This window comes from Tupaia chinensis, unplaced genomic scaffold (assembly GCF_000334495.1).
Source record: "Tupaia chinensis unplaced genomic scaffold, TupChi_1.0 Scaffold000578_2, whole genome shotgun sequence".
NCBI lineage: Eukaryota > Metazoa > Chordata > Mammalia > Scandentia > Tupaiidae > Tupaia > Tupaia belangeri.
This window is the reverse complement of record NW_006160094.1, coordinates 8,097,431-8,107,921: the sequence shown is the minus strand read 5'-3', so window position 1 is coordinate 8,107,921 and position 10,491 is coordinate 8,097,431. Positions and strand designations below refer to the sequence as shown.

General features: G+C 40.7%; 1 pseudogene; it reads left to right on the top strand.

Annotated features, from left to right (window-relative positions):
- Positions 1 to 6,004: 6,004 nt before the first annotated feature.
- LOC102482160 (tyrosine-protein kinase RYK-like) lies at positions 6,005 to 7,539 on the top strand (annotated as a pseudogene).
- The last annotated feature ends 2,952 nt before the right edge of the window (positions 7,540 to 10,491 follow it).

The window sequence follows — 10,491 nt, the reverse complement described above, 5'->3', positions numbered from 1 at the left end:
TGGCCATCCTCCCTGGGGGGTGATTTCTTGCTTTCTGTCTGTCTTTCTCTGTCTGGCGAGCGCACGCGCGCTATAGCAAAAACCTCTCCAAAAAAAGAAAAAAGAGAGAGATTTTCATAGTTTTCTTTGTAAAGGTCTTTGACTTCCTTAGTTACATTTATCCCTAGGTATCTTATACATTTTGTGGCTATGGTAAAAGGAATTCCTTTCTTCAATTCTATCTCATTCAACTTGTTCATAATTAGAAATGCTGTAGATTTTTGGATGTTAATTTTTTGTCCTGCCACATTACTGTATTCATTTATTACTTTAAGAAGTTTTTTCTTAGAAACCTTTGGGTTTTCTAAGTGTACCATCTTATCATCTGCAAATAAAGATATTTTCGATTCTTTTTTGCTTATTTGAATGCCTTTTATATTATTCTCTTTTCTGATTGTATTCCAGCACTATATTGAAAAGGAGTAGAGAAAGTGGGCAGCCTTGTCTAGTACCAGTTTTCAGTGGAAAAGCTTTTAGCTTTTCCCCATTTGGTATAATGTTGTCTATAGTTTTTTCATATATGGCTTTCATTTTGTTGAGAAATGACCCTTCTATACCATTATTGCCGAGAGTCTTAATCACGAAGGGATGTTGTATTTTGTTGAATGCTTTCTTTGTATGGATTGAAATGATCATATGGTTTTTATCTTTCTGTTAAGATGGTGTATTATGTTTATGGTCTTGCATATGTAGAACCACCCTTACATCCCTGGAATAAAGCCTACCTGGTCATGATGAATAATCTTTCTTATACGTTGTTGGGTACTATTTGCAAGAACCCTGTTGAGCATTTTTACATCTATATTCATCAGAGATACTGGTCTGTAGTTTTCCCTTTTTGTCATGTGTTTATCTGTTTTGGGAATGAGGATAAAGGCTTCATAAAATAAATGTGGGAGGGTTCCTTCCTTTTGGATCTTTAGAAATAATTTGAGGATCAAGGTTAACTCTTCTTTAAACGTTTTATAGAATTCAGAAGTGAAGCCATTAAGACCTGGGCTTTTCTTCGCCAGGAAGTTATTTATTCAATTTCATGGCTTGTTATGTGTCTATTCAGATTTTCTATGTCCTCCTGATTCATCTTGGTAGATTGTATGCATCCAGGAATTTGTCCTCTCTTCCATGTTCTCTTGTTTATTGGCAGGTAGTTGCTCATGGTATCCTCTAATGATGTTTTGCATTTCTATTGTGTCTGTTGTAATATTGCCTGTTTCATTACATATTTGATTTATCTAGTTGGCTTTCTCTGGTTGACCCTAAGTTGGAAGTGAGGACAAGAATTTGGGACACTGCTAATTATTAACTCCTGGCCATTTGGGGCCTATTGTAGGAGTTACTGTTTGGCCCTATGGACTGTTGCTAGAGATAGCCTAACTTCCCTCAAGTGTGTCTTATACCAGACTGCCTTCCGAGTCTCTTTACATAAACAATGGGTCAATTATAAGTCTATTTCCCGAGAAGTTGCTGCTGGTTGTGGGTCAGAGTTCTATTTTTATATGATCTTGTCTCTGTTCATTTGTACATCGAGTCTCTCACACACTATTTCCTTTGCAGGAAAGCATGTGATCACTGAGTTCTTCACACACAGTTGTCTACTACTACCTTTCTTTCACACAGAACACAATTTAATGCAAGTAATTTACAGTTCCAGCACCAAATATTGTTTAAAGAAGAGTTAAACTCCCTTCTCAAATTCCTACCACAGATATGATAGGAATAAGTGATTCATCCACTTCCATCTTCTTTCAAAATGCAACCAGGAAAATCCCAGGTGAAGGTTGGGATCTGACAAGAATGCCCTACTTCTCATTTCGGGCAAAAGTTGTGAGTAGATATATATATATATGTGTGTGTGTGTGTGTGTGTATGATATGTGTACATAAATGTATATGCATATATGTATGTACATATGTATATATGTGTATGTATATATACATATATATACATATATATGTGTGTATAACTTTCTTCTGTAAAAGAGAGACAGAGAAATGAGCACCCCCATCATGTTCCTGATGCTGTGATCCACTCCAACCCCAACCAGCCCCAGATCAGGGGGAGGTCTCCAGTTATAAACCCAGAGCCTTTCCATATGTGTCCATCTCACAGAGCATCACCTTTTACTGCTGCCCCACTGTCCAGAACCTCACCTTGGCCTTCTTGAGCATGGTAGATCAGCCTTCCGGGAAACAGTTCTGCCTTGCATCCCAAGTGTTAACTGCAGTGTTAGATCCTGTGCATACCCCCCAGTTCTGCTCCTGGTAAGTTGCTGGTTTGTGCCCCTTCCCTGGTGAGACAAACCTAACATTAGAGGAGAGAAAATGAAGGGTAATCTACTGGTGTCTGAGTAGGTTTCAGCTGGCTTCAGCTCTCGTGATGTTTTTGCTGGAGCATAGTGAGAATTAGCAGCAGCACCAAATCCAATGAGACAACACTGAAAGGTCCAACCAGCACAGGAAAATGCACCTGTTGGTCTCCCTGAATGCTGACGGAAGGCTGGGTACTACCGAAGTGTCTAAGCACATGGAGTTCAGGTCAGCCATGGGCTAGAGAAACCCAAGGGGCTTGGGACCCTAGGTTGGGGTGACACACCATGGAGATTGTCTAGACATTTATTTACAAGCTTTTCACGTAAAAGAAACTTCACTCACATTAAGTTAAAAAGGGCAATAAGGAGATAACTAATACTAATAATGAGACTAGAGAAAATCCAAGTTGTATATTTATTATGGAAATTGTGTGTGTGTGTGTATACACGCATATATATATATGCACACATCTGTGTATAATTAAAAGGTTTTTGTACATAACTGTGTATGTGTAAGTCTATAAAGAACATAAAGGTGGTTGTGTATATATGAGGCACCTATTATCCTGCATCATCACAACTACCAGTTTTTAAATAGTTCAGTGGTGCAGCCTTATGACTGAAAAGTATGACCCAGCCTGGTGGCGCAGTTGGTAACATCCTGGGCGGCAGGTGCTGGGAGCCACGTGCCTGACTGTGGGTTTGGATCCCCAGTCTGGTCCACCTGAAACATGGCAGAGGTGCATGTGCACGCCCAAGACTCTGTGGAGCTGAAAGGCTGGAGGAAAGCATGGTGAGACACAGTCGAGGAGGCTCCCACCCTCTCATGTATGCACCAGTGCTCTCATGAGTAATGAAAAAAAAAGAAGAGCTAAGTTTTTGCTGATGACTATGTAACTTCTTGTATTTTATTCTGAAGTCTTTTCTTTACCACTTTGCTTGAATGAATAACACATCACTGTGCCCTGTGGATTCTGTTTTGATAAGTGTTTTAAACCTTTGATATTGATATTTGACAAACTTTTCAAAGTTCTAAATTAAGTCTTTTGACCCCAAACTAGTTTTTGAGAATTCCAAAAGAGTTCTCTGATTATCTAAGAGAAACCAATTAGGCTGGATTTTTTAAAATGTTATGGGAAACATCACCAAATAAGAAATGGTAGGGACCAGCAGTTAGCGTAATGGCTATGTCGCTGAACTCCCATGTAGTTGAACGCAGTTCGAGTCCCAGACCTGGTGTCTTAAACTCACGCCAGGTGCATGTGTGTGTGTGCCCAAAATCCCAAGAGGAGAATGGAGAAGGGATTGTGGCATGGCCATCCCCCCAGGGTGTGATTTCTCTCTTTCTGTCTCTCTGTCTCTGTCTTTCTGATGAACACATGTGCCCTATAGCAAAAATCTCTCCAGAAAAAGAAAAAAAAAAAGAAGAAGGAGGAGGAGGAGGGGTAGACCCTGGAAAACACTCAGATCTCATTTGGTTGGGAGAGGTAAGCCAATTCTGTTTGTCTCAGCTATGAGAAATTCCGATTTCCTAAGATTTCACCTCGTAGAAGGTGAAAAAAATATATATATATAAAATTTTCAAAAACAAGTTAAATATAGATGTACATATATAATTTTTAAAACAAGTTAAAATATAGTTTTATTATTTCAATCTGATGCTGCTCTGTTGACAAAGCAAACAATAGTTTATTGATTAAAGTGGACAGGTATTAGGATAGGTATAAATACTGAGACAATGTTGGAGTATTTCATAAATATGAATTTGTTACATAAGAATGCCTTGCAAGGATGTTCCTGGCGAACTGATTTGAATCATGAGTGAATCAGGAGCAATTGCAGATGTTTTTTTTCTGCAACACACTTGAAAACAGATCTTTTCTTTCTCTTTAAAATTTTTAGCTTTTCTAAAAACCTACCCTGGAGTGTGTTTGATCCTAAGAAAACCTAAGTACATTTCAAAGTTGAGATTATTTCATAGACTCATTTCTTATGACTGTGAGCAGTTATTAGGAGGAATATTGAAGTTGTTTTAGTCTAACTGTATTTTCTTTTTTTCACATTATTTATTATTTGTTTTTTGTATATACTTTCAGTCATATTGTTTGACTTACAATGAGACCATTTCGATATGTGCACATTTCTCCCCAGACCCGTTGATCAAAATATCTTTAACAGATAACACCACACCTCCCCAGCCCATCAATGCTCTACCTCTGTATCCCTTCTCCAAATGTCCTTAGGCCCCATTCCTCCACATACACCCCGTCTGACATTCACACCCATCTCTTGTGTTTGTTCAACTGATAGTCAATCAGTTTCAGTCATAGAATGCAGACATACAGTATATGTTAAGTGGGGACATACAATGTCTCTCCTTCATAGCCTGGCTTGCCTCACTCAGCAGTACATCTTCCATATTCTTCCACTTTCTGTCAAAAGCCAGGGTTCTGTTGGTTTTTATGGCTGAGTAGTATTCCATAGAGTATATGTGCCACAGTTTTTCAATCCATTCCTCCATACGGGGGCATTTGGGTTGGTTCCAAGACTTGGCAATTGTGAAGAGTGCCACAATAAACATCGATGTGCAAGCATGGCTGAGTTCTTTGGAAATTATTTTTGGGGCTGGCAAATGGTGTGGTTGTTGGGTTAGGGCGCTGGACTCCCACAAGGCCAACATGGCCAACAGACCTGGTGAGTTTCTTTCCCGCTTTCCCTCTCTACCTCTCTGTGAGTGTGTGTGCCCTATAGCAAATAAAATAATAATAATAAATAATTTTAATTTTTTTAATTATTCTCAACACTACAATGATGATTTTTCACTTTAAGGAAGTACAGCTATGGAGCCAGCAGTATAATTTTATACTACAGGTTTTAACTAGACAAAGAAAAGTAATTAGACGGGGAGCAAATGCCTAAATCTGGCCATAAGATATTGTTTTCTATAACATGGAGCCTCTGACTATTTGAACTCTGCAGTATCACAAATAGCATATGATATAAGATTCACTGGCATTTAATCAAACAGATGTTTAAAAGAGACTTGAGTGGGGCCAGCAGGTGACATGGTGGTTAAGGTGCTAAACTTCTACATGGCTAACTGCCGTTCAAATCCCAGACCTGGTGGCTTGCTTTCTCTCTCTCTCTCTCATCTCTGGTGAATGCATGTACTCTATAGCAAATTTAAAACATTGATAATAAATAAAATTAAATATTTTTAAAAGAAAATTGAGAGTAAATAATAATTTAGAATATTTAAAAGTATGTTAACTCCTGGGATAAGTCAGACTATTAAAAACGTGAACTTACAAGGTCATACATCCCCATGGCACAGCAGTTAAGCACTGTGCAGAGGAAGCTGGATCCCACACAGCTAACCATGGTTTGAATCCCAGCTTTGATAGCTTAAAAAACATGCTGGGCACATGCACATGTGCCCAGGATCTTGATAGGATAAAGAAATAGAGGAAAAAAGAATGGCAGCATCACCAAACCCCAGTGAGGGTTTTTCTTGCTCTCTCTCTCACACATACACCCTCTGACATTTTAAAAAAATAATGACGGTGGCTGGGCCTAGCGTGAGCCTGTATCTAAGTGAGGAGGAGGTGCACTGACTCATCAGTCTCGATGCAGAACTTTATTATGTGAGAAATGACTTATTAGTCACCACACTCTGTCCTTTAACCTGTTAGTGCCCAGTGAGACAAATTTCCTGCACTTCACGTGGCACGCAGAGTCCAAGGTTGGATTCCAAGTAGACAATTTTGTGGCTATGGACATGCCCCAGGTCAACATTTCTGTTTAGAGGGAAGTTCCACACACTTTATCAGTGTTTCAGGTCAAGCTTTCCTGTACTGGCAAAGTGGATTCTGAAGTTATAATACTTATGCAGCTCAACTCGACAGTAAATTCTTCAAAAAATTTTACAGTCTTAAAGTTTAAACGAAGAAAAATGTGCTACAAAAAACTTGAAGAAGTAAAAACCTCAGCCTTGGACAAAAACACTAGCAGAACCATTTATGATCCTGTACATGCAGCTCCAACCACTTGTACACTGTGTGTTCTGTATCAGCATAGGCGTTTGCTGTGCAATGATATTTCTTGTAGCAATAGTCTTAGCTGTTTTGTATCTTCGCAGTATGAAACGGATTGGACTGGATGACAGCATCAGCACTGGCAGTAGCTCCCAAGGGCTGTCTCCACCATCCACCCAGACGACTGGGTGTGAGAGCTGACACACCCAATAGTGTGACTCCTGTCACCAGTTATCCTACTTTGCAGATAGAGAAGAACGACTTGAGAAGTGTCACTCTTTTGGAGGCCAAAGCCAAGGTGAAAGACATAGCAATATCCAGGGGGAGGATAACTGTAAAACATGTACTCCAAGAAGGTACCTTTGGGCATTTTTTCATGGGATTTTCGTAGATGAAAAGGATCCAAATACAGTAAAACAGGCATTTGTAAAAACAGTTAAAGATCAAGCTTCTGAGATTCAGGTGACAATGATACTCACCGGGAGCTGTAAGATCTGAGGTCTCTGTCACAAGAATCTCTCCCTGTCACTCACGTGTGCATAGAAGAAGGAGAAAAGACCATGGTGGTATTGCCCTACATGAAATGGAGGAATCTTACATTGTTTTTACAGCAATGCAAATTAGTAAAGGCTAATAATACAGAGACAATTTCTCAGCAGGACCTGGTGCATGTGGCCATTCAGATTGCCTGTGGGATGACCTACCTGGCCCGGAGGGAAGTCATCCACAAGGACCTGGCTTCTAGGAACTGTGTCATTGATGACACACTTCAAGTTAAGATCACAGACAATGCCCTCTCCAGAGACTTGTTTCCCATGGACTATCACTGTCTGGGGGACAATGAAAATAGGCCGGTTCAGTGGGTGGTTCTTGAAAGCCTAGTTAATAACGAGTTTTTTAGTGCTAGTGATGTGTGGGCCTTCAGAGTGATGCTGTGGGAGCTCATGACCCTGGGCCAGACGCCCTACGTAGACATGGACCCCTTTGAGATGGCTGTGTACCTGAAAGACGTTAACGACCCAGCCGTTCAACTGTCCTGATGAGCTATTTGCTGTCATGGCATGATGCTGGGCCTTAGATCCAGAGGAGAGGCCCAAGTTCCAGCAGCTGGTACAATGTCTCACAGAGTTCCATGCCGCCCTGGGAGCCTATGTCTGACTCCTCCCTCATAGGCACAGCCTCAGGAGGAAGGCCTGTCGGGTTCCTGCAGCCTGTGGGGACCCTCGGAGTGGAACGCAGTGCCAGCAGAAGCACACCTGTCTTCCAGCACACTGCCTTAGTCATGCTTTAGCATCAGAACTTTTAAAGACAGACTTGATAACATGGACTATTTTCTAGGTATCATTTCTGTTAGGTTGAACTGAAAAGGTTTTTGTAGTTTTTGGCCAAGAAAAACTTTTTAAATATAGTTATTTTGGACTAGGGGTGCATTCTTACAAAATAAACAGTTTTTTTAATTGAAAAAAAACACACAATAATATTAGATACAGATCTTATCATACATTTTCCTCATATTATTTTTTCATAAAAGTTACAGTTCTTGTATTTGCATCTTTTACTCATGGACCAGGAGCCTGCTGGAGTCAGCCTGTGTTCCCAGATACTAGACTGAGTAATTCAAATGACAATAAAGGAACTTGCAACCCAGATTTGTATAGACATGCATGAAACACATTTTTGCTTTTGTACATCAAATCCTGAATTATGTTTGTTTTTCTAAAAATTTTCAGACCTATTAGTGCCAATAGATGTTTTTTTTAATTTTTATCTGTTTATTTATTTTTCAGTTTACTATAGGGCATCCATACTCAATGGAGAGAGGCAGAGGGAGAGAAAGTGAGAAAGCACCACCCCCGGGAGACAGTGTTTCTGGGGCTCCCCTGGTCTCTCCCTTTTCTACCCTCCCTGCAGCTGGACTCGCCTGGGGTTGCCTGTGTCCTCCATGGAGCCAGGTGGAACAGGCTGTGCTCTGATGGCCCAGGGTGACTTCTCACTAGGCAGTGGCATTGGCATTTTGTGATGCTTAGTCCTCATCCCATTTGCGTCCATGTTAGAATACTGATATGGATCCTGTTTGCAAACAGGAAGTATTTGTTCCACTTTTGTATATCTCCTGCTTCAATAGATTGCTGGTCACTATAGAAACTAGTGAAGGTTATGAGCTGTTTTGCAGCTTTTCTGGTTTCCTTCTATAACCCCTGTAACTTGGCCAAGCTGGGGCCCAGACTTTGGAGTATGAGCTCCTCTGGGTCCACCAGCATAATAAACCTGAGTTCTCCCACTCCGTGGGTGGGCTTGGTTTCTCAGCCATCTGTTCTCTGAAACGCTTCTGATTCCCTGGCCAGGAAGCCAACTATGCTGGCCCTGTGAGCCACCAGCTCGGCAGGAGGAAACTGCCAGGATGAAGGGGCCTGGAATCAAAAGAGGCACCACTTGGTTTTTTTTCAGGTCCTCCTTCACTGGGGGCCCTAACACCCCATAACAACCAACCCAAGAACTCAACAGAGAGAGAAACCAACTCACAGACTCTAAACATCCAGATAAGGTAAGGTCCTGGGATCCAGGAACCCAGTCATGCCCATCCTGTTTGGGTGGAAGGGGAGCACCATTACTTCCCATGGTCTCCTATCATAGCCACCAGTTGGGGACCCTCTTAAAGGGGGTAGGGCACCGTAACAAACTCTGGATCATCAGTTAGGGACCCTCCCAAAGGGGTGAGGATACTGTGATAAACTCTGAATTGACCATGTAAATGTGTATATGTGTGTGTCAGTTTCTGTGGCTCCACAGTTTTTAGACCATGAAATCTGAGTGGGTCCTCACTGCATTTCTGAGGTGACCTCTTGAGACTCAAGGAAACAGGAACTAGCCATTTTGGGGGAAACAGAGAAATGAAGATTTTCCTCTGATAACATGGCCTCCAGCACCCAACTCGCATGGTAGGAAGACCCTTTCAGGCCTCCTGTCTCTGTACCTGTCTTTGTCTCTCTCTACCTCTGTCTCTGTCTCTATCTTCTCTCTTTATTTTTTAATTTTTCCTTTTTAGAATTTTTTAAGGCGAGGCATTTTCTGGACTTTCTGGCCCCTCTTATCCCTTTATCTTGATAATAATTCCCTTTCCCCTTCCCAACTCAGCAGAGGCAAGGGAACAGGCCTTCTTAAAGAGACACCTTCATGGCTCCTGAGAATTTGGGGGGTTTTTTTGAAATTTTTTTAAATGTTAATTTTTTTTTAGTTTTATTTAAAAGTTTTTATCTTCGTTTTTTCTTCTCTTTTTCTGTTTCTTGTTTGTTTTTTGCTGTTTTTGCTGTTGTTTCTCTCTCTCTCTGTTCCCTTTTTTGCACGCTCCTCGATGCTCAGATTGGACTTCCAAGTTTGGGAAGAAACCGACCATCCACCAGATGACTAGAAATCGCTGCAGGACCACAAGAAATATGGGAAAGCAGGAAAATACCTCTCCCCAAGGGAAAAGGATAACTCCTCTTCCTCCACACACAGTTCAATGGAAATCATGGAAATGTCTGATAAAGAATTCAGAATATTCATAATGGCAAAGTTAACAGAGATGGAAGAAAAGAAAGACAATGAACTGATGAAGAGGAAGGAGAAAGAAGTTGTTGAGTTCCAGGAGGTGAGGAAATTCATGTGAGATCTAAAAGAGGAATTTCACACTTTGCAAAAGAATCAGATGGAACTGTTAGAGATGAAGGCTATAATACAGGAAGTCAAAATCTCCCTTGAAAGTATTAAAAGCAGACTAGATCATACAGAAAATAGAATCTCCGATGTAGAAGAGAAAATGGCTGCCTTAGAAAAATCCACCACGAAAACTGAGAAAATTGCCCAAAAATTTGAGAATAATATACAAAAAATACTAGAAACCATCAAACGTCCAAACATCCAGATAATAGGCATCCCAGAAGGCAAAGAGACTCATAAGGGCATTGACAATCTATTCCATGAAATCCTGCAAGAAAACTTTCCAAACCTAGAGAGGCACTCAAAGATTCAGTCCCAAGAAATACAAAGGACCCCAAATAGAATCAACCCAAGGAGATCTTCTCCAAGACACATTATAGCCAGATTGACCAAAACCACAGACAAAGACAA